General features: G+C 42.9%; 23 non-coding genes across 23 annotated transcripts; all 23 read right to left on the bottom strand.

Moving 5' to 3' along the window:
* Nucleotides 1-501: 501 nt before the first annotated feature.
* Nucleotides 502-583, bottom strand: trnal-uag (transfer RNA leucine (anticodon UAG)). Its single transcript has one exon. It is a non-coding gene; the product is annotated as a tRNA-Leu (tRNA).
* A 735-nt stretch (nt 584-1,318) lies between these two features.
* On the bottom strand, nt 1,319-1,400 carry trnal-uag (transfer RNA leucine (anticodon UAG)). Its single transcript has one exon. It is a non-coding gene; the product is annotated as a tRNA-Leu (tRNA).
* A 735-nt stretch (nt 1,401-2,135) lies between these two features.
* Nucleotides 2,136-2,217, bottom strand: trnal-uag (transfer RNA leucine (anticodon UAG)). Its single transcript has one exon. It is a non-coding gene; the product is annotated as a tRNA-Leu (tRNA).
* A 734-nt stretch (nt 2,218-2,951) lies between these two features.
* Nucleotides 2,952-3,033, bottom strand: trnal-uag (transfer RNA leucine (anticodon UAG)). The gene has a single exon. It is a non-coding gene; the product is annotated as a tRNA-Leu (tRNA).
* A 736-nt stretch (nt 3,034-3,769) lies between these two features.
* Nucleotides 3,770-3,851, bottom strand: trnal-uag (transfer RNA leucine (anticodon UAG)). The gene has a single exon. It is a non-coding gene; the product is annotated as a tRNA-Leu (tRNA).
* A 735-nt stretch (nt 3,852-4,586) lies between these two features.
* On the bottom strand, nt 4,587-4,668 carry trnal-uag (transfer RNA leucine (anticodon UAG)). Its single transcript has one exon. It is a non-coding gene; the product is annotated as a tRNA-Leu (tRNA).
* A 736-nt stretch (nt 4,669-5,404) lies between these two features.
* Nucleotides 5,405-5,486, bottom strand: trnal-uag (transfer RNA leucine (anticodon UAG)). Its single transcript has one exon. It is a non-coding gene; the product is annotated as a tRNA-Leu (tRNA).
* Nucleotides 5,487-6,221: 735 nt separating this feature from the next.
* trnal-uag (transfer RNA leucine (anticodon UAG)) lies at nt 6,222-6,303 on the bottom strand. Its single transcript has one exon. It is a non-coding gene; the product is annotated as a tRNA-Leu (tRNA).
* A 735-nt stretch (nt 6,304-7,038) lies between these two features.
* trnal-uag (transfer RNA leucine (anticodon UAG)) lies at nt 7,039-7,120 on the bottom strand. Its single transcript has one exon. It is a non-coding gene; the product is annotated as a tRNA-Leu (tRNA).
* Nucleotides 7,121-7,852: 732 nt separating this feature from the next.
* On the bottom strand, nt 7,853-7,934 carry trnal-uag (transfer RNA leucine (anticodon UAG)). Its single transcript has one exon. It is a non-coding gene; the product is annotated as a tRNA-Leu (tRNA).
* A 736-nt stretch (nt 7,935-8,670) lies between these two features.
* On the bottom strand, nt 8,671-8,751 carry trnal-uag (transfer RNA leucine (anticodon UAG)). The gene has a single exon. It is a non-coding gene; the product is annotated as a tRNA-Leu (tRNA).
* A 735-nt stretch (nt 8,752-9,486) lies between these two features.
* On the bottom strand, nt 9,487-9,568 carry trnal-uag (transfer RNA leucine (anticodon UAG)). Its single transcript has one exon. It is a non-coding gene; the product is annotated as a tRNA-Leu (tRNA).
* A 735-nt stretch (nt 9,569-10,303) lies between these two features.
* On the bottom strand, nt 10,304-10,385 carry trnal-uag (transfer RNA leucine (anticodon UAG)). Its single transcript has one exon. It is a non-coding gene; the product is annotated as a tRNA-Leu (tRNA).
* A 1,550-nt stretch (nt 10,386-11,935) lies between these two features.
* On the bottom strand, nt 11,936-12,017 carry trnal-uag (transfer RNA leucine (anticodon UAG)). Its single transcript has one exon. It is a non-coding gene; the product is annotated as a tRNA-Leu (tRNA).
* Nucleotides 12,018-12,753: 736 nt separating this feature from the next.
* Nucleotides 12,754-12,835, bottom strand: trnal-uag (transfer RNA leucine (anticodon UAG)). The gene has a single exon. It is a non-coding gene; the product is annotated as a tRNA-Leu (tRNA).
* Nucleotides 12,836-13,570: 735 nt separating this feature from the next.
* Nucleotides 13,571-13,652, bottom strand: trnal-uag (transfer RNA leucine (anticodon UAG)). The gene has a single exon. It is a non-coding gene; the product is annotated as a tRNA-Leu (tRNA).
* Nucleotides 13,653-14,387: 735 nt separating this feature from the next.
* trnal-uag (transfer RNA leucine (anticodon UAG)) lies at nt 14,388-14,469 on the bottom strand. The gene has a single exon. It is a non-coding gene; the product is annotated as a tRNA-Leu (tRNA).
* Nucleotides 14,470-15,203: 734 nt separating this feature from the next.
* On the bottom strand, nt 15,204-15,285 carry trnal-aag (transfer RNA leucine (anticodon AAG)). Its single transcript has one exon. It is a non-coding gene; the product is annotated as a tRNA-Leu (tRNA).
* Nucleotides 15,286-16,020: 735 nt separating this feature from the next.
* trnal-aag (transfer RNA leucine (anticodon AAG)) lies at nt 16,021-16,102 on the bottom strand. Its single transcript has one exon. It is a non-coding gene; the product is annotated as a tRNA-Leu (tRNA).
* Nucleotides 16,103-16,829: 727 nt separating this feature from the next.
* On the bottom strand, nt 16,830-16,911 carry trnal-aag (transfer RNA leucine (anticodon AAG)). Its single transcript has one exon. It is a non-coding gene; the product is annotated as a tRNA-Leu (tRNA).
* Nucleotides 16,912-17,646: 735 nt separating this feature from the next.
* On the bottom strand, nt 17,647-17,728 carry trnal-aag (transfer RNA leucine (anticodon AAG)). Its single transcript has one exon. It is a non-coding gene; the product is annotated as a tRNA-Leu (tRNA).
* A 734-nt stretch (nt 17,729-18,462) lies between these two features.
* trnal-aag (transfer RNA leucine (anticodon AAG)) lies at nt 18,463-18,544 on the bottom strand. The gene has a single exon. It is a non-coding gene; the product is annotated as a tRNA-Leu (tRNA).
* A 734-nt stretch (nt 18,545-19,278) lies between these two features.
* Nucleotides 19,279-19,360, bottom strand: trnal-aag (transfer RNA leucine (anticodon AAG)). Its single transcript has one exon. It is a non-coding gene; the product is annotated as a tRNA-Leu (tRNA).
* Nucleotides 19,361-19,774: the final 414 nt, after the last annotated feature.

Below are 19,774 nucleotides of genomic sequence, written 5' to 3'. Positions count from 1 at the left end.
TTAGAAAAAAAAACACGGCAGATAATTGCAATAACAGACGTGGGAATTAGGGTAAAGGCTGGATTCCCTTTATTTGTCCGGTGTCCTTGGTGGCCTTGTTTGAAATTACATTACAGTTTTCTGTTGAGAAAAAGTTTCAGCGGTGGACTTTGAACCGACACCTCCGAAAGACTGGGTCCTTAAATCCAGTTCTCTGGACAGCTCGGCCACAGTACCCACTGTTAAAATGGACTGCTTGGTCGTCGCACAGACCATCACAACTTTCCTTTTTCCAATCAAGGATTTGACGTGAACAACCACCGGTAGGAGGTGCAACTGCCACCGCTGGGGCACAGGACTTGGTGGCTGGTTGGTTAAGGCGATGGACTACACTATTGAGTTGGAACCCCATCCGTGACACACAACATTGCTTCTTTTCTCCCTTGCATGGGCGACATGAAAGTAAAAACGCTGAAATAAAGCAGAAGATGTGATAGCTTGTGCAAACAAACTCAATAAAGATGGCAGTGGTGGGATTTGAACCCACGCCTCCTTAGAGACTGGAGCCTAAATCCAGCGCCTTAGACCGCTCGGCCACACTACCCAGCTCTGGCAAACTATTCACACTTTCTAGTCAGTTACTTAGAGCGTCTGCACTTCCTTGTATTTTAGTCTTCTTTTTCATTTTCTTCTTTAAAATCTTTATGTATCTCATGTTGCTCTTGCGTCCTTCATCATTTTTTGATTCTCTTTTTAAAAATCTTAATTTATCTGATGTTACTCTTTCTTCCATCGTATAAACTTAGAATTAGTTTCTAATTTTATGTCTGAAGCAGATTGAATTAGAAAAACACGGCAGATAATTGCAATAACAGACGTGGGAATTAGGGTAAAGGCTGGATTCCCTTTATTTGTCCGGTGTCCTTGGTGGCCTTGTTTGAAATTACATTACAGTTTTCTGTTGAGAAAAAGTTTCAGCGGTGGACTTTGAACCGACACCTCCGAAAGACTGGGTCCTTAAATCCAGTTCTCTGGACAGCTCGGCCACAGTACCCACTGTTAAAATGGACTGCTTGGTCGTCGCACAGACCATCACAACTTTCCTTTTTCCAATCAAGGATTTGACGTGAACAACCACCGGTAGGAGGTGCAACTGCCACCGCTGGGGCACAGGACTTGGTGGCTGGTTGGTTAAGGCGATGGACTACACTATTGAGTTGGAACCCCATCCGTGACACACAACATTGCTTCTTTTCTCCCTTGCATGGGCGACATGAAAGTAAAAACGCTGAAATAAAGCAGAAGATGTGATAGCTTGTGCAAACAAACTCAATAAAGATGGCAGTGGTGGGATTTGAACCCACGCCTCCTTAGAGACTGGAGCCTAAATCCAGCGCCTTAGACCGCTCGGCCACACTACCCAGCTCTGGCAAACTATTCACACTTTCTAGTCAGTTACTTAGAGCGTCTGCACTTCCTTGTATTTTAGTCTTCTTTTTCATTTTCTTCTTTAAAATCTTTATTATCTCTCATGTTGCTCTTGCGTCCTTCATCATTTTTTGATTCTCTTTTTAAAATCTTAATTTATCTGATGTTACTCTTTCTTCCATCGTATAAACTTAGAATTAGTTTCTAATTTTATGTCTGAAGCAGATTGAATTAGAAAAACACGGCAGATAATTGCAATAACAGACGTGGGAATTAGGGTAAAGGCTGGATTCCCTTTATTTGTCCGGTGTCCTTGGTGGCCTTGTTTGAAATTACATTACAGTTTTCTGTTGAGAAAAAGTTTCAGCGGTGGACTTTGAACCGACACCTCCGAAAGACTGGGTCCTTAAATCCAGTTCTCTGGACAGCTCGGCCACAGTACCCACTGTTAAAATGGACTGCTTGGTCGTCGCACAGACCATCACAACTTTCCTTTTTCCAATCAAGGATTTGACGTGAACAACCACCGGTAGGAGGTGCAACTGCCACCGCTGGGGCACAGGACTTGGTGGCTGGTTGGTTAAGGCGATGGACTACACTATTGAGTTGGAACCCCATCCGTGACACACAACATTGCTTCTTTTCTCCCTTGCATGGGCGACATGAAAGTAAAAACGCTGAAATAAAGCAGAAGATGTGATAGCTTGTGCAAACAAACTCAATAAAGATGGCAGTGGTGGGATTTGAACCCACGCCTCCTTAGAGACTGGAGCCTAAATCCAGCGCCTTAGACCGCTCGGCCACACTACCCAGCTCTGGCAAACTATTCACACTTTCTAGTCAGTTACTTAGAGCGTCTGCACTTCCTTGTATTTTAGTCTTCTTTTTCATTTTCTTCTTTAAAATCTTTATGTATCTCATGTTGCTCTTGCGTCCTTCATCATTTTTTGATTCTCTTTTTAAAAATCTTAATTTATCTGATGTTACTCTTTCTTCCATCGTATAAACTTAGAATTAGTTTCTAATTTTATGTCTGAAGCAGATTGAATTAGAAAAACACGGCAGATAATTGCAATAACAGACGTGGGAATTAGGGTAAAGGCTGATTCCCTTTATTTGTCCGGTGTCCTTGGTGGCCTTGTTTGAAATTACATTACAGTTTTCTGTTGAGAAAAAGTTTCAGCGGTGGACTTTGAACCGACACCTCCGAAAGACTGGGTCCTTAAATCCAGTTCTCTGGACAGCTCGGCCACAGTACCCACTGTTAAAATGGACTGCTTGGTCGTCGCACAGACCATCACAACTTTCCTTTTTCCAATCAAGGATTTGACGTGAACAACCACCGGTAGGAGGTGCAACTGCCACCGCTGGGGCACAGGACTTGGTGGCTGGTTGGTTAAGGCGATGGACTACACTATTGAGTTGGAACCCCATCCGTGACACACAACATTGCTTCTTTTCTCCCTTGCATGGGCGACATGAAAGTAAAAACGCTGAAATAAAGCAGAAGATGTGATAGCTTGTGCAAACAAACTCAATAAAGATGGCAGTGGTGGGATTTGAACCCACGCCTCCTTAGAGACTGGAGCCTAAATCCAGCGCCTTAGACCGCTCGGCCACACTACCCAGCTCTAACAAACTATTCACACTTTCTCGTCAGTTACTTAGAGCGTCTGCACTTCCTTGTATTTTAGTCTTCTTTTTCATTTTCTTCTTTAAAATCTTTATGTATCTCATGTTGCTCTTGCGTCCTTCATCATTTTTTGATTCTCTTTTTAAAAATCTTAATTTATCTGATGTTACTCTTTCTTCCATCGTATAAACTTAGAATTAGTTTCTAATTTTATGTCTGAAGCAGATTGAATTAGAAAAACACGGCAGATAATTGCAATAACAGACGTGGGAATTAGGGTAAAGGCTGGATTCCCTTTATTTGTCCGGTGTCCTTGGTGGCCTTGTTTGAAATTACATTACAGTTTTCTGTTGAGAAAAAGTTGCAGCGGTGGACTTTGAACCGACACCTCCGAAAGACTGGGTCCTTAAATCCAGTTCTCTGGACAGCTCGGCCACAGTACCCACTGTTAAAATGGACTGCTTGGTCGTCGCACAGACCATCACAACTTTCCTTTTTTCCAATCAAGGATTTGACGTGAACAACCACCGGTAGGAGGTGCAACTGCCACCGCTGGGGCACAGGACTTGGTGGCTGGTTGGTTAAGGCGATGGACTACACTATTGAGTTGGAACCCCATCCGTGACACACAACATTGCTTCTTTTCTCCCTTGCATGGGCGACATGAAAGTAAAAACGCTGAAATAAAGCAGAAGATGTGATAGCTTGTGCAAACAAACTCAATAAAGATGGCAGTGGTGGGATTTGAACCCACGCCTCCTTAGAGACTGGAGCCTAAATCCAGCGCCTTAGACCGCTCGGCCACACTACCCAGCTCTGGCAAACTATTCACACTTTCTAGTCAGTTACTTAGAGCGTCTGCACTTCCTTGTATTTTAGTCTTCTTTTTCATTTTCTTCTTTAAAATCTTTATGTATCTCATGTTGCTCTTGCGTCCTTCATCATTTTTTGATTCTCTTTTTAAAAATCTTAATTTATCTGATGTTACTCTTTCTTCCATCGTATAAACTTAGAATTAGTTTCTAATTTTATGTCTGAAGCAGATTGAATTAGAAAAACACGGCAGATAATTGCAATAACAGACGTGGGAATTAGGGTAAAGGCTGGATTCCCTTTATTTGTCCGGTGTCCTTGGTGGCCTTGTTTGAAATTACATTACAGTTTTCTGTTGAGAAAAAGTTTCAGCGGTGGACTTTGAACCGACACCTCCGAAAGACTGGGTCCTTAAATCCAGTTCTCTGGACAGCTCGGCCACAGTACCCACTGTTAAAATGGACTGCTTGGTCGTCGCACAGACCATCACAACTTTCCTTTTTCCAATCAAGGATTTGACGTGAACAACCACCGGTAGGAGGTGCAACTGCCACCGCTGGGGCACAGGACTTGGTGGCTGGTTGGTTAAGGCGATGGACTACACTATTGAGTTGGAACCCCATCCGTGACACACAACATTGCTTCTTTTCTCCCTTGCATGGGCGACATGAAAGTAAAAACGCTGAAATAAAGCAGAAGATGTGATAGCTTGTGCAAACAAACTCAATAAAGATGGCAGTGGTGGGATTTGAACCCACGCCTCCTTAGAGACTGGAGCCTAAATCCAGCGCCTTAGACCGCTCGGCCACACTACCCAGCTCTGGCAAACTATTCACACTTTCTAGTCAGTTACTTAGAGCGTCTGCACTTCCTTGTATTTTAGTCTTCTTTTTCATTTTCTTCTTTAAAATCTTTATGTATCTCATGTTGCTCTTGCGTCCTTCATCATTTTTTGATTCTCTTTTTAAAAATCTTAATTTATCTGATGTTACTCTTTCTTCCATCGTATAAACTTAGAATTAGTTTCTAATTTTATGTCTGAAGCAGATTGAATTAGAAAAACACGGCAGATAATTGCAATAACAGACGTGGGAATTAGGGTAAAGGCTGGATTCCCTTTATTTGTCCGGTGTCCTTGGTGGCCTTGTTTGAAATTACATTACAGTTTTCTGTTGAGAAAAAGTTTCAGCGGTGGACTTTGAACCGACACCTCCGAAAGACTGGGTCCTTAAATCCAGTTCTCTGGACAGCTCGGCCACAGTACCCACTGTTAAAATGGACTGCTTGGTCGTCGCACAGACCATCACAACTTTCCTTTTTTCCAATCAAGGATTTGACGTGAACAACCACCGGTAGGAGGTGCAACTGCCACCGCTGGGGCACAGGACTTGGTGGCTGGTTGGTTAAGGCGATGGACTACACTATTGAGTTGGAACCCCATCCGTGACACACAACATTGCTTCTTTTCTCCCTTGCATGGGCGACATGAAAGTAAAAACGCTGAAATAAAGCAGAAGATGTGATAGCTTGTGCAAACAAACTCAATAAAGATGGCAGTGGTGGGATTTGAACCCACGCCTCCTTAGAGACTGGAGCCTAAATCCAGCGCCTTAGACCGCTCGGCCACACTACCCAGCTCTAACAAACTATTCACACTTTCTCGTCAGTTACTTAGAGCGTCTGCACTTCCTTGTATTTTAGTCTTCTTTTTCATTTTCTTCTTTAAAATCTTTATGTATCTCATGTTGCTCTTGCGTCCTTCATCATTTTTTGATTCTCTTTTTAAAAATCTTAATTTATCTGATGTTACTCTTTCTTCCATCGTATAAACTTAGAATTAGTTTCTAATTTTATGTCTGAAGCAGATTGAATTAGAAAAACACGGCAGATAATTGCAATAACAGACGTGGGAATTAGGGTAAAGGCTGGATTCCCTTTATTTGTCCGGTGTCCTTGGTGGCCTTGTTTGAAATTACATTACAGTTTTCTGTTGAGAAAAAGTTGCAGCGGTGGACTTTGAACCGACACCTCCGAAAGACTGGGTCCTTAAATCCAGTTCTCTGGACAGCTCGGCCACAGTACCCACTGTTAAAATGGACTGCTTGGTCGTCGCACAGACCATCACAACTTTCCTTTTTCCAATCAAGGATTTGACGTGAACAACCACCGGTAGGAGGTGCAACTGCCACCGCTGGGGCACAGGACTTGGTGGCTGGTTGGTTAAGGCGATGGACTACACTATTGAGTTGGAACCCCATCCGTGACACACAACATTGCTTCTTTTCTCCCTTGCATGGGCGACATGAAAGTAAAAACGCTGAAATAAAGCAGAAGATGTGATAGCTTGTGCAAACAAACTCAATAAAGATGGCAGTGGTGGGATTTGAACCCACGCCTCCTTAGAGACTGGAGCCTAAATCCAGCGCCTTAGACCGCTCGGCCACACTACCCAGCTCTGGCAAACTATTCACACTTTCTAGTCAGTTACTTAGAGCGTCTGCACTTCCTTGTATTTTAGTCTTCTTTTTCATTTTCTTCTTTAAAATCTTTATGTATCTCATGTTGCTCTTGCGTCCTTCATCATTTTTTGATTCTCTTTTTAAAAATCTTAATTTATCTGATGTTACTCTTTCTTCCATCGTATAAACTTAGAATTAGTTTCTAATTTTATGTCTGAAGCAGATTGAATTAGAAAAACACGGCAGATAATTGCAATAACAGACGTGGGAATTAGGGTAAAGGCTGGATTCCCTTTATTTGTCCGGTGTCCTTGGTGGCCTTGTTTGAAATTACATTACAGTTTTCTGTTGAGAAAAAGTTGCAGCGGTGGACTTTGAACCGACACCTCCGAAAGACTGGGTCCTTAAATCCAGTTCTCTGGACAGCTCGGCCACAGTACCCACTGTTAAAATGGACTGCTTGGTCGTCGCACAGACCATCACAACTTTCCTTTTTCCAATCAAGGATTTGACGTGAACAACCACCGGTAGGAGGTGCAACTGCCACCGCTGGGGCACAGGACTTGGTGGCTGGTTGGTTAAGGCGATGGACTACACTATTGAGTTGGAACCCCATCCGTGACACACAACATTGCTTCTTTTCTCCCTTGCATGGGCGACATGAAAGTAAAAACGCTGAAATAAAGCAGAAGATGTGATAGCTTGTGCAAACAAACTCAATAAAGATGGCAGTGGTGGGATTTGAACCCACGCCTCCTTAGAGACTGGAGCCTAAATCCAGCGCCTTAGACCGCTCGGCCACACTACCCAGCTCTGGCAAACTATTCACACTTTCTAGTCAGTTACTTAGAGCGTCTGCACTTCCTTGTATTTTAGTCTTTTTAATTTTCTTCTTTAAAATCTTTATGTATCTCATGTTGCTCTTGCGTCCTTCATCATTTTTTGATTCTCTTTTTAAAAATCTTAATTTATCTGATGTTACTCTTTCTTCCATCGTATAAACTTAGAATTAGTTTCTAATTTTATGTCTGAAGCAGATTGAATTAGAAAAACACGGCAGATAATTGCAATAACAGACGTGGGAATTAGGGTAAAGGCTGGATTCCCTTTATTTGTCCGGTGTCCTTGGTGGCCTTGTTTGAAATTACATTACAGTTTTCTGTTGAGAAAAAGTTTCAGCGGTGGACTTTGAACCGACACCTCCGAAAGACTGGGTCCTTAAATCCAGTTCTCTGGACAGCTCGGCCACAGTACCCACTGTTAAAATGGACTGCTTGGTCGTCGCACAGACCATCACAACTTTCCTTTTTCCAATCAAGGATTTGACGTGAACAACCACCGGTAGGAGGTGCAACTGCCACCGCTGGGGCACAGGACTTGGTGGCTGGTTGGTTAAGGCGATGGACTACACTATTGAGTTGGAACCCCATCCGTGACACACAACATTGCTTCTTTTCTCCCTTGCATGGGCGACATGAAAGTAAAAACGCTGAAATAAAGCAGAAGATGTGATAGCTTGTGCAAACAAACTCAATAAAGATGGCAGTGGTGGGATTTGAACCCACGCCTCCTTAGAGACTGGAGCCTAAATCCAGCGCCTTAGACCGCTCGGCCACACTACCCAGCTCTGGCAAACTATTCACACTTTCTAGTCAGTTACTTAGAGCGTCTGCACTTCCTTGTATTTTAGTCTTCTTTTTCATTTTCTTCTTTAAAATCTTTATGTATCTCATGTTGCTCTTGCGTCCTTCATCATTTTTTGATTCTCTTTTTAAAAATCTTAATTTATCTGATGTTACTCTTTCTTCCATCGTATAAACTTAGAATTAGTTTCTAATTTTATGTCTGAAGCAGATTGAATTAGAAAAACACGGCAGATAATTGCAATAACAGACGTGGGAATTAGGGTAAAGGCTGGATTCCCTTTATTTGTCCGGTGTCCTTGGTGGCCTTGTTTGAAATTACATTACAGTTTTCTGTTGAGAAAAAGTTGCAGCGGTGGACTTTGAACCGACACCTCCGAAAGACTGGGTCCTTAAATCCAGTTCTCTGGACAGCTCGGCCACAGTACCCACTGTTAAAATGGACTGCTTGGTCGTCGCACAGACCATCACAACTTTCCTTTTTTCCAATCAAGGATTTGACGTGAACAACCACCGGTAGGAGGTGCAACTGCCACCGCTGGGGCACAGGACTTGGTGGCTGGTTGGTTAAGGCGATGGACTACACTATTGAGTTGGAACCCCATCCGTGACACACAACATTGCTTCTTTTCTCCCTTGCATGGGCGACATGAAAGTAAAAACGCTGAAATAAAGCAGAAGATGTGATAGCTTGTGCAAACAAACTCAATAAAGATGGCAGTGGTGGGATTTGAACCCCGCCTCCTTAGAGACTGGAGCCTAAATCCAGCGCCTTAGACCGCTCGGCCACACTACCCAGCTCTGGCAAACTATTCACACTTTCTAGTCAGTTACTTAGAGCGTCTGCACTTCCTTGTATTTTAGTCTTCTTTTTCATTTTCTTCTTTAAAATCTTTATGTATCTCATGTTGCTCTTGCGTCCTTCATCATTTTTTGATTCTCTTTTTAAAAATCTTAATTTATCTGATGTTACTCTTTCTTCCATCGTATAAACTTAGAATTAGTTTCTAATTTTATGTCTGAAGCAGATTGAATTAGAAAAACACGGCAGATAATTGCAATAACAGACGTGGGAATTAGGGTAAAGGCTGGATTCCCTTTATTTGTCCGGTGTCCTTGGTGGCCTTGTTTGAAATTACATTACAGTTTTCTGTTGAGAAAAAGTTGCAGCGGTGGACTTTGAACCGACACCTCCGAAAGACTGGGTCCTTAAATCCAGTTCTCTGGACAGCTCGGCCACAGTACCCACTGTTAAAATGGACTGCTTGGTCGTCGCACAGACCATCACAACTTTCCTTTTTCCAATCAAGGATTTGACGTGAACAACCACCGGTAGGAGGTGCAACTGCCACCGCTGGGGCACAGGACTTGGTGGCTGGTTGGTTAAGGCGATGGACTACACTATTGAGTTGGAACCCCATCCGTGACACACAACATTGCTTCTTTTCTCCCTTGCATGGGCGACATGAAAGTAAAAACGCTGAAATAAAGCAGAAGATGTGATAGCTTGTGCAAACAAACTCAATAAAGATGGCAGTGGTGGGATTTGAACCCACGCCTCCTTAGAGACTGGAGCCTAAATCCAGCGCCTTAGACCGCTCGGCCACACTACCCAGCTCTGGCAAACTATTCACACTTTCTAGTCAGTTACTTAGAGCGTCTGCACTTCCTTGTATTTTAGTCTTCTTTTTCATTTTCTTCTTTAAAATCTTTATGTATCTCATGTTGCTCTTGCGTCCTTCATCATTTTTTGATTCTCTTTTTAAAAATCTTAATTTATCTGATGTTACTCTTTCTTCCATCGTATAAACTTAGAATTAGTTTCTAATTTTATGTCTGAAGCAGATTGAATTAGAAAAACACGGCAGATAATTGCAATAACAGACGTGGGAATTAGGGTAAAGGCTGGATTCCCTTTATTTGTCCGGTGTCCTTGGTGGCCTTGTTTGAAATTACATTACAGTTTTCTGTTGAGAAAAAGTTGCAGCGGTGGACTTTGAACCGACACCTCCGAAAGACTGGGTCCTTAAATCCAGTTCTCTGGACAGCTCGGCCACAGTACCCACTGTTAAAATGGACTGCTTGGTCGTCGCACAGACCATCACAACTTTCCTTTTTCCAATCAAGGATTTGACGTGAACAACCACCGGTAGGAGGTGCAACTGCCACCGCTGGGGCACAGGACTTGGTGGCTGGTTGGTTAAGGCGATGGACTACACTATTGAGTTGGAACCCCATCCGTGACACACAACATTGCTTCTTTTCTCCCTTGCATGGGCGACATGAAAGTAAAAACGCTGAAATAAAGCAGAAGATGTGATAGCTTGTGCAAACAAACTCAATAAAGATGGCAGTGGTGGGATTTGAACCCACGCCTCCTTAGAGACTGGAGCCTAAATCCAGCGCCTTAGACCGCTCGGCCACACTACCCAGCTCTGGCAAACTATTCACACTTTCTAGTCAGTTACTTAGAGCGTCTGCACTTCCTTGTATTTTAGTCTTCTTTTTCATTTTCTTCTTTAAAATCTTTATGTATCTCATGTTGCTCTTGCGTCCTTCATCATTTTTTGATTCTCTTTTTAAAAATCTTAATTTATCTGATGTTACTCTTTCTTCCATCGTATAAACTTAGAATTAGTTTCTAATTTTATGTCTGAAGCAGATTGAATTAGAAAAACACGGCAGATAATTGCAATAACAGACGTGGGAATTAGGGTAAAGGCTGGATTCCCTTTATTTGTCCGGTGTCCTTGGTGGCCTTGTTTGAAATTACATTACAGTTTTCTGTTGAGAAAAAGTTGCAGCGGTGGACTTTGAACCGACACCTCCGAAAGACTGGGTCCTTAAATCCAGTTCTCTGGACAGCTCGGCCACAGTACCCACTGTTAAAATGGACTGCTTGGTCGTCGCACAGACCATCACAACTTTCCTTTTTCCAATCAAGGATTTGACGTGAACAACCACCGGTAGGAGGTGCAACTGCCACCGCTGGGGCACAGGACTTGGTGGCTGGTTGGTTAAGGCGATGGACTACACTATTGAGTTGGAACCCCATCCGTGACACACAACATTGCTTCTTTTCTCCCTTGCATGGGCGACATGAAAGTAAAAACGCTGAAATAAAGCAGAAGATGTGATAGCTTGTGCAAACAAACTCAATAAAGATGGCAGTGGTGGGATTTGAACCCACGCCTCCTTAGAGACTGGAGCCTAAATCCAGCGCCTTAGACCGCTCCCACACTACCCAGCTCTGGCAAACTATTCACACTTTCTAGTCAGTTACTTAGAGCGTCTGCACTTCCTTGTATTTTAGTCTTCTTTTTCATTTTCTTCTTTAAAATCTTTATGTATCTCATGTTGCTCTTGCGTCCTTCATCATTTTTTGATTCTCTTTTTAAAAATCTTAATTTATCTGATGTTACTCTTTCTTCCATCGTATAAACTTAGAATTAGTTTCTAATTTTATGTCTGAAGCAGATTGAATTAGAAAAACACGGCAGATAATTGCAATAACAGACGTGGGAATTAGGGTAAAGGCTGGATTCCCTTTATTTGTCCGGTGTCCTTGGTGGCCTTGTTTGAAATTACATTACAGTTTTCTGTTGAGAAAAAGTTGCAGCGGTGGACTTTGAACCGACACCTCCGAAAGACTGGGTCCTTAAATCCAGTTCTCTGGACAGCTCGGCCACAGTACCCACTGTTAAAATGGACTGCTTGGTCGTCGCACAGACCATCACAACTTTCCTTTTTCCAATCAAGGATTTGACGTGAACAACCACCGGTAGGAGGTGCAACTGCCACCGCTGGGGCACAGGACTTGGTGGCTGGTTGGTTAAGGCGATGGACTACACTATTGAGTTGGAACCCCATCCGTGACACACAACATTGCTTCTTTTCTCCCTTGCATGGGCGACATGAAAGTAAAAACGCTGAAATAAAGCAGAAGATGTGATAGCTTGTGCAAACAAACTCAATAAAGATGGCAGTGGTGGGATTTGAACCCACGCCTCCTTAGAGACTGGAGCCTAAATCCAGCGCCTTAGACCGCTCGGCCACACTACCCAGCTCTGGCAAACTATTCACACTTTCTAGTCAGTTACTTAGAGCGTCTGCACTTCCTTGTATTTTAGTCTTCTTTTTCATTTTCTTCTTTAAAATCTTTATGTATCTCATGTTGCTCTTGCGTCCTTCATCATTTTTTGATTCTCTTTTTAAAAATCTTAATTTATCTGATGTTACTCTTTCTTCCATCGTATAAACTTAGAATTAGTTTCTAATTTTATGTCTGAAGCAGATTGAATTAGAAAAACACGGCAGATAATTGCAATAACAGACGTGGGAATTAGGGTAAAGGCTGGATTCCCTTTATTTGTCCGGTGTCCTTGGTGGCCTTGTTTGAAATTACATTACAGTTTTCTGTTGAGAAAAAGTTGCAGCGGTGGACTTTGAACCGACACCTCCGAAAGACTGGGTCCTTAAATCCAGTTCTCTGGACAGCTCGGCCACAGTACCCACTGTTAAAATGGACTGCTTGGTCGTCGCACAGACCATCACAACTTTCCTTTTTTCCAATCAAGGATTTGACGTGAACAACCACCGGTAGGAGGTGCAACTGCCACCGCTGGGGCACAGGACTTGGTGGCTGGTTGGTTAAGGCGATGGACTACACTATTGAGTTGGAACCCCATCCGTGACACACAACATTGCTTCTTTTCTCCCTTGCATGGGCGACATGAAAGTAAAAACGCTGAAATAAAGCAGAAGATGTGATAGCTTGTGCAAACAAACTCAATAAAGATGGCAGTGGTGGGATTTGAACCCACGCCTCCTTAGAGACTGGAGCCTAAATCCAGCGCCTTAGACCGCTCGGCCACACTACCCAGCTCTGGCAAACTATTCACACTTTCTAGTCAGTTACTTAGAGCGTCTGCACTTCCTTGTATTTTAGTCTTCTTTTTCATTTTCTTCTTTAAAATCTTTATGTATCTCATGTTGCTCTTGCGTCCTTCATCATTTTTTGATTCTCTTTTTAAAAATCTTAATTTATCTGATGTTACTCTTTCTTCCATCGTATAAACTTAGAATTAGTTTCTAATTTTATGTCTGAAGCAGATTGAATTAGAAAAACACGGCAGATAATTGCAATAACAGACGTGGGAATTAGGGTAAAGGCTGGATTCCCTTTATTTGTCCGGTGTCCTTGGTGGCCTTGTTTGAAATTACATTACAGTTTTCTGTTGAGAAAAAGTTGCAGCGGTGGACTTTGAACCGACACCTCCGAAAGACTGGGTCCTTAAATCCAGTTCTCTGGACAGCTCGGCCACAGTACCCACTGTTAAAATGGACTGCTTGGTCGTCGCACAGACCATCACAACTTTCCTTTTTCCAATCAAGGATTTGACGTGAACAACCACCGGTAGGAGGTGCAACTGCCACCGCTGGGGCACAGGACTTGGTGGCTGGTTGGTTAAGGCGATGGACTACACTATTGAGTTGGAACCCCATCCGTGACACACAACATTGCTTCTTTTCTCCCTTGCATGGGCGACATGAAAGTAAAAACGCTGAAATAAAGCAGAAGATGTGATAGCTTGTGCAAACAAACTCAATAAAGATGGCAGTGGTGGGATTTGAACCCACGCCTCCTTAGAGACTGGAGCCTAAATCCAGCGCCTTAGACCGCTCGGCCACACTACCCAGCTCTAACAAACTATTCACACTTTCTCGTCAGTTACTTAGAGCGTCTGCACTTCCTTGTATTTTAGTCTTCTTTTTCATTTTCTTCTTTAAAATCTTTATGTATCTCATGTTGCTCTTGCGTCCTTCATCATTTTTTGATTCTCTTTTTAAAAATCTTAATTTATCTGATGTTACTCTTTCTTCCATCGTATAAACTTAGAATTAGTTTCTAATTTTATGTCTGAAGCAGATTGAATTAGAAAAACACGGCAGATAATTGCAATAACAGACGTGGGAATTAGGGTAAAGGCTGGATTCCCTTTATTTGTCCGGTGTCCTTGGTGGCCTTGTTTGAAATTACATTACAGTTTTCTGTTGAGAAAAAGTTGCAGCGGTGGACTTTGAACCGACACCTCCGAAAGACTGGGTCCTTAAATCCAGTTCTCTGGACAGCTCGGCCACAGTACCCACTGTTAAAATGGACTGCTTGGTCGTCGCACAGACCATCACAACTTTCCTTTTTCCAATCAAGGATTTGACGTGAACAACCACCGGTAGGAGGTGCAACTGCCACCGCTGGGGCACAGGACTTGGTGGCTGGTTGGTTAAGGCGATGGACTACACTATTGAGTTGGAACCCCATCCGTGACACACAACATTGCTTCTTTTCTCCCTTGCATGGGCGACATGAAAGTAAAAACGCTGAAATAAAGCAGAAGATGTGATAGCTTGTGCAAACAAACTCAATAAAGATGGCAGTGGTGGGATTTGAACCCACGCCTCCTTAGAGACTGGAGCCTAAATCCAGCGCCTTAGACCGCTCGGCCACACTACCCAGCTCTGGCAAACTATTCACACTTTCTCGTCAGTTACCTAGAGCGTCTGCACTTCCTTGTATTTTAGTCTTCTTTTTCATTTTCTTCTTTAAAATCTTTATGTATCTCATGTTGCTCTTGCGTCCTTCATTTTTTTTAATTCTCTTTTTAAAAATCTTAATTTATCTGATGTTACTCTTTCTTCCATCGTATAAACTTAGAATTAGTTTCTAATTTTATGTCTGAAGCAGATTGAATTAGAAAAACACGGCAGATAATTGCAATAACAGACGTGGGAATTAGGGTAAAGGCTGGATTCCCTTTATTTGTCCGGTGTCCTTGGTGGCCTTGTTTGAAATTACATTACAGTTTTCTGTTGAGAAAAAGTTGCAGCGGTGGACTTTGAACCGACACCTCCGAAAGACTGGGTGCTTAAATCCAGTTCTCTGGACAGCTCGGCCACAGTACCCACTGTTAAAATGGACTGCTTGGTCGTCGCACAGACCATCACAACTTTCCTTTTTTCCAATCAAGGATTTGACGTGAACAACCACCGGTAGGAGGTGCAACTGCCACCGCTGGGCACAGGACTTGGTGGCTGGTTGGTTAAGGCGATGGACTACACTATTGAGTTGGAACCCCATCCGTGACACACAACATTGCTTCTTTTCTCCCTTGCATGGGCGACATGAAAGTAAAAACGCTGAAATAAAGCAGAACATGTGATAGCTTGTGCAAACAAACTCAATAAAGATGGCAGTGGTGGGATTTGAACCCACGCCTCCTTAGAGACTGGAGCCTTAATCCAGCGCCTTAGACCGCTCGGCCACACTACCCAGCTCTGGCAAACTATTCACACTTTCTCGTCAGTTACCTAGAGCGTCTGCACTTCCTTGTATTTTAGTCTTCTTTTTCATTTTCTTCTTTAAAATCTTTATGTATCTCATGTTGCTCTTGCGTCCTTCATCTTTTTTTGATTCTCTTTTTAAAAATCTTAATTTATCTGATGTTGCTCTTTCTTCCATCGTATAAACTTAGAATTAGTTTCTGCTTTTATGTCTGAAGCAGATTGAATTAGAAAAACACGGCAGATAATTGCAATAACAGACGTGGGAATTAGGGTAAAGGCTGGATTCCCTTTATTTGTCCGGTGTCCTTGGTGGCCTTGTTTGAAATTACATTACAGTTTTCTGTTGAGAAAAAGTTGCAGCGGTGGACTTTGAACCGACACCTCCGAAAGACTGGGTCCTTAAATCCAGTTCTCTGGACAGCTCGGCCACAGTACCCACTGTTAAAATGGACTGCTTGGTCGTCGCACAGACCATCACAACTTTCCTTTTTCCAATCAAGGATTTGACGTGAACAACCACCGGTAGGAGGTGCAACTGCCACCGCTGGGGCACAGGACTTGGTGGCTGGTTGGTTAAGGCGATGGACTACACTATTGAGTTGGAACCCCATCCGTGACACACAACATTGCTTCTTTTCTCCCTTGCATGGGCGACATGAAAGTAAAAACCCTGAAATAAAGCAGAACATGTGATAGCTTGCGCAAACAAACTCAATAAAGATGGCAGTGGTGGGATTTGAACCCACGCCTCCTTAGAGACTGGAGCCTTAATCCAGCGCCTTAGACCGCTCGGCCACACTACCCAGGTCTGGCAAACTATTCACACTTTCTCGTCAGTTACCTAGAGCGTCTGCACTTCCTTGTATTTTAGTCTTCTTTTTCATTTTCTTCTTTAAAATGTTTATGTATCTCATGTTGCTCTTGCGTCCTTCATCATTTTTTGATTCTCTTTTTAAAAATCTTAATTTATCTGATGTTGCTCTTTCTTCCATCGTATAAACTTAGAATTAGTTTCTGATTTTATGTCTGAAGCAGATTGAATTAGAAAAACACGGCAGATAATTGCAATAACAGACGTGGGAATTAGGGTAAAGGCTGGATTCCCTTTATTTGTCCGGTGTCCTTGGTGGCCTTGTTTGAAATTACATTACAGTTTTCTGTTGAGAAAAAGTTGCAGCGGTGGACTTTGAACCGAAAGACTGGGTCCTTAAATCCAGTTCTCTGGACAGCTCGGCCACAGTACCCACTGTTAAAATGGACTGCTTGGTCGTCGCACAGACCATCACAACTTTCCTTTTTTCCAATCAAGGATTTGACGTGAACAACCACCGGTAGGAGGTGCAACTGCCACCGCAGGGGCACAGGACTTGGTGGCTGGTTGGTTAAGGCGATGGAGTACACTATTGAGTTGGAACCCCATCCGTGACGCACAACATTGCTTCTTTTCTCCCTTGCATGGGCGACATGAAAGTAAAAACCCTGAAATAAAGTAGAACATGTGATAGCTTGCGCAAACAAACTCAATAAAGATGGCAGTGGTGGGATTTGAACCCACGCCTCCTTAGAGACTGGAGCCTTAATCCAGCGCCTTAGACCGCTCGGCCACACTACCCAGCTCTGGCAAAGTACTCACACTTTCTCGTCAGTTACCTAGAGCGTCTGCACTTCCTTGTATTTTAGTCTTCTTTTTCATTTTCTTCTTTAAAATCTTTATGTATCTCATGTTGCTCTTGCGTCCTTCATCATTTTTTGATTCTCTTTTTAAAAATCTTAATTTATCTGATGTTGCTCTTTCTTCCATCGTATAAACTTAGAATTAGTTTATGCTTTTATGTCTGAAGCAGATTGAATTAGAAAAACACGGCAGATAATTGCAATAACAGACGTGGGAATTAGGGTAAAGGCTGGATTCCCTTTATTTGTCCGGTGTCCTTGGTGGCCTTGTTTGAAATTCCATTACAGTTTTCTGTTGAGAAAAAGTTGCAGCGGTGGACTTTGAACCCACACCTCCGAAAGACTGGGTCCTTAAATCCAGTTCTCTGGACAGCTCGGCCACAGTACCCACTGTTAAAATGGACTGCTTGGTCGTCGCACAGACCATCACAACTTTCCTTTTTTCCAATCAAGGATTTGACGTGAACAACCACCGGTAGGAGGTGCAACTGCCACCGCGGGGCACAGGACTTGGTGGCTGGTTGGTTAAGGCGATGGACTACACTATTGAGTTGGAACCCCATCCGTGACACACAACATTGCTTCTTTTCTCCCTTGCATGGGCGACATGAAAGTAAAAACCCTGAAATAAAGCAGAACATGTGATAGCTTGCGCAAACAAACTCAATAAAGATGGCAGTGGTGGGATTTGAACCCACGCCTCCTTAGAGACTGGAGCCTTAATCCAGCGCCTTAGACCGCTCGGCCACACTACCCAGCTCTGGCAAACTATTCACACTTTCTCGTCAGTTACCTAGAGCGTCTGCACTTCCTTGTATTTTAGTCTTCTTTTTCATTTTCTTCTTTAAAATCTTTATGTATCTCATGTTGCTCTTGCGTCCTGCATCTTTTTTTGATTCTCTTTTTAAAAATCTTAATTTATCTGATGTTGCTCTTTCTTCCATCGTATAAACTTAGAATTAGTTTCAGCTTTTATGTCTGAAGCAGATTGAATTAGAAAAACACAGCAGATAATTGCAATAACAGACGTGGGAATTAGGGTAAAGGCTGGATTCTCTTTATTTGTCCGGTGTCCTTGGTGGCCTTGTTTGAAATTACATTACAGTCTTCTGTTGAGAAAAAGTTGCAGTGGTGGACTTTGAACCCACACCTCCGAAAGACTAGGTCCTTAAATCCAGTTCTCTGGACAGCTCGGCCACAGTACCCACTGTTAAAATGGACTGCTTGGTCGTCGCACAGACCATCACAACTTTCCTTTTTCCAATCAAGGATTTGACGTGAACAACCACCGGTAGGAGGTGCAACTGCCACCGCGGGGCACAGGACTTGGTGGCTGGTTGGTTAAGGCGATGGACTACACTATTGAGTTGGAACCCCATCCGTGACACACAACATTGCTTCTTTTCTCCCTTGCATGGGCGACATGAAAGTAAAAACCCTGAAATAAAGCAGAACATGTGATAGCTTGCGCAAACAAGCTCAATAAAGATGGCAGTGGTGGGATTTGAACCCACGCCTCCTTAGAGACTGGAGCCTTAATCCAGCGCCTTAGACCGCTCGGCCACACTACCCAGCTCTGGCAAACTATTCACACTTTCTCGTCAGTTACCTAGAGCGTCTGCACTTCCTTGTATTTTAGTCTTCTTTTTCATTTTCTTCTTTAAAATCTTTATGTATCTCATGTTGCTCTTGCGTCCTTCATCTTTTTTGATTCTCTTTTAAAATCTTAATTTATCTGATGTTGCTCTTTCTTCCATCGTATAAACTTAGAATTAGTTTCTGCTTTTATGTCTGAAGCAGATTGAATTAGAAAAACACAGGCAGATAATTGCAATAACAGACGTGGGAATTAGGGTAAAGGCTGGATTCCCTTTATTTGTCCGGTGTCCTTGGTGGCCTTGTTTGAAATTACATTACAGTTTTCTGTTGAGAAAAAGTTGCAGCGGTGGACTTTGAACCCACACCTCCGAAAGACTGGGTCCTTAAATCCAGTTCTCTGGACAGCTCGGCCACAGTACCCACTGTTAAAATGGACTGCTTGGTCGTCGCACAGACCATCACAACTTTCCTTTTTTCCAATCAAGGATTTGACGTGAACAACCACCGGTAGGAGGTGCAACTGCCACCGCGGGAGCACAGGACTTGGTGGCTGGTTGGTTAAGGCGATGGACTACACTATTGAGTTGGAACCCCATCCGTGACACACAACATTGCTTCTTTTCTCCCTTGCATGGGCGACATGAAAGTAAAAACCCTGAAATAAAGCAGAACATGTGATAGCTTGCGCAAACAAACTCAATAAAGATGGCAGTGGTGGGATTTGAACCCACGCCTCCTTAGAGACTGGAGCCTTAATCCAGCGCCTTAGACCGCTCGGCCACACTACCCAGCTCTGGCAAACTATTCACACTTTCTCGTCAGTTACCTAGAGCGTCTGCACTTCCTTGTATTTTAGTCTTCTTTTTCATTTTCTTCTTTAAAATCTTTATGTATCTCATGTTGCTCTTGCGTCCTTCATCTTTTTTTGATTCTCTTTTTAAAAATCTTAATTTATCTGATGTTGCTCTTTCTTCCATCGTATAAACATAGAATTAGTTTCTGATTTTATGTCTGAAGCAGATTGAATTAGAAAAACACGGCAGATAATTGCAATAACAGACGTGGGAATTAGGGTAAAGGCTGGATTCCCTTTATTTGTCCGGTGTCCTTGGTGGCCTTGTTTGAAATTACATTACAGTTTTCTGTTGAGAAAAAGTTGCAGCGGTGGACTTTGAACCGAAAGACTGGGTCCTTAAATCCAG

Source organism: Oncorhynchus keta, unplaced genomic scaffold (genome assembly GCF_023373465.1).
Source record: "Oncorhynchus keta strain PuntledgeMale-10-30-2019 unplaced genomic scaffold, Oket_V2 Un_contig_10656_pilon_pilon, whole genome shotgun sequence".
Lineage (NCBI taxonomy): Eukaryota > Metazoa > Chordata > Actinopteri > Salmoniformes > Salmonidae > Oncorhynchus > Oncorhynchus keta.
This window is presented reverse-complemented; position numbering and strand designations above follow the sequence as displayed.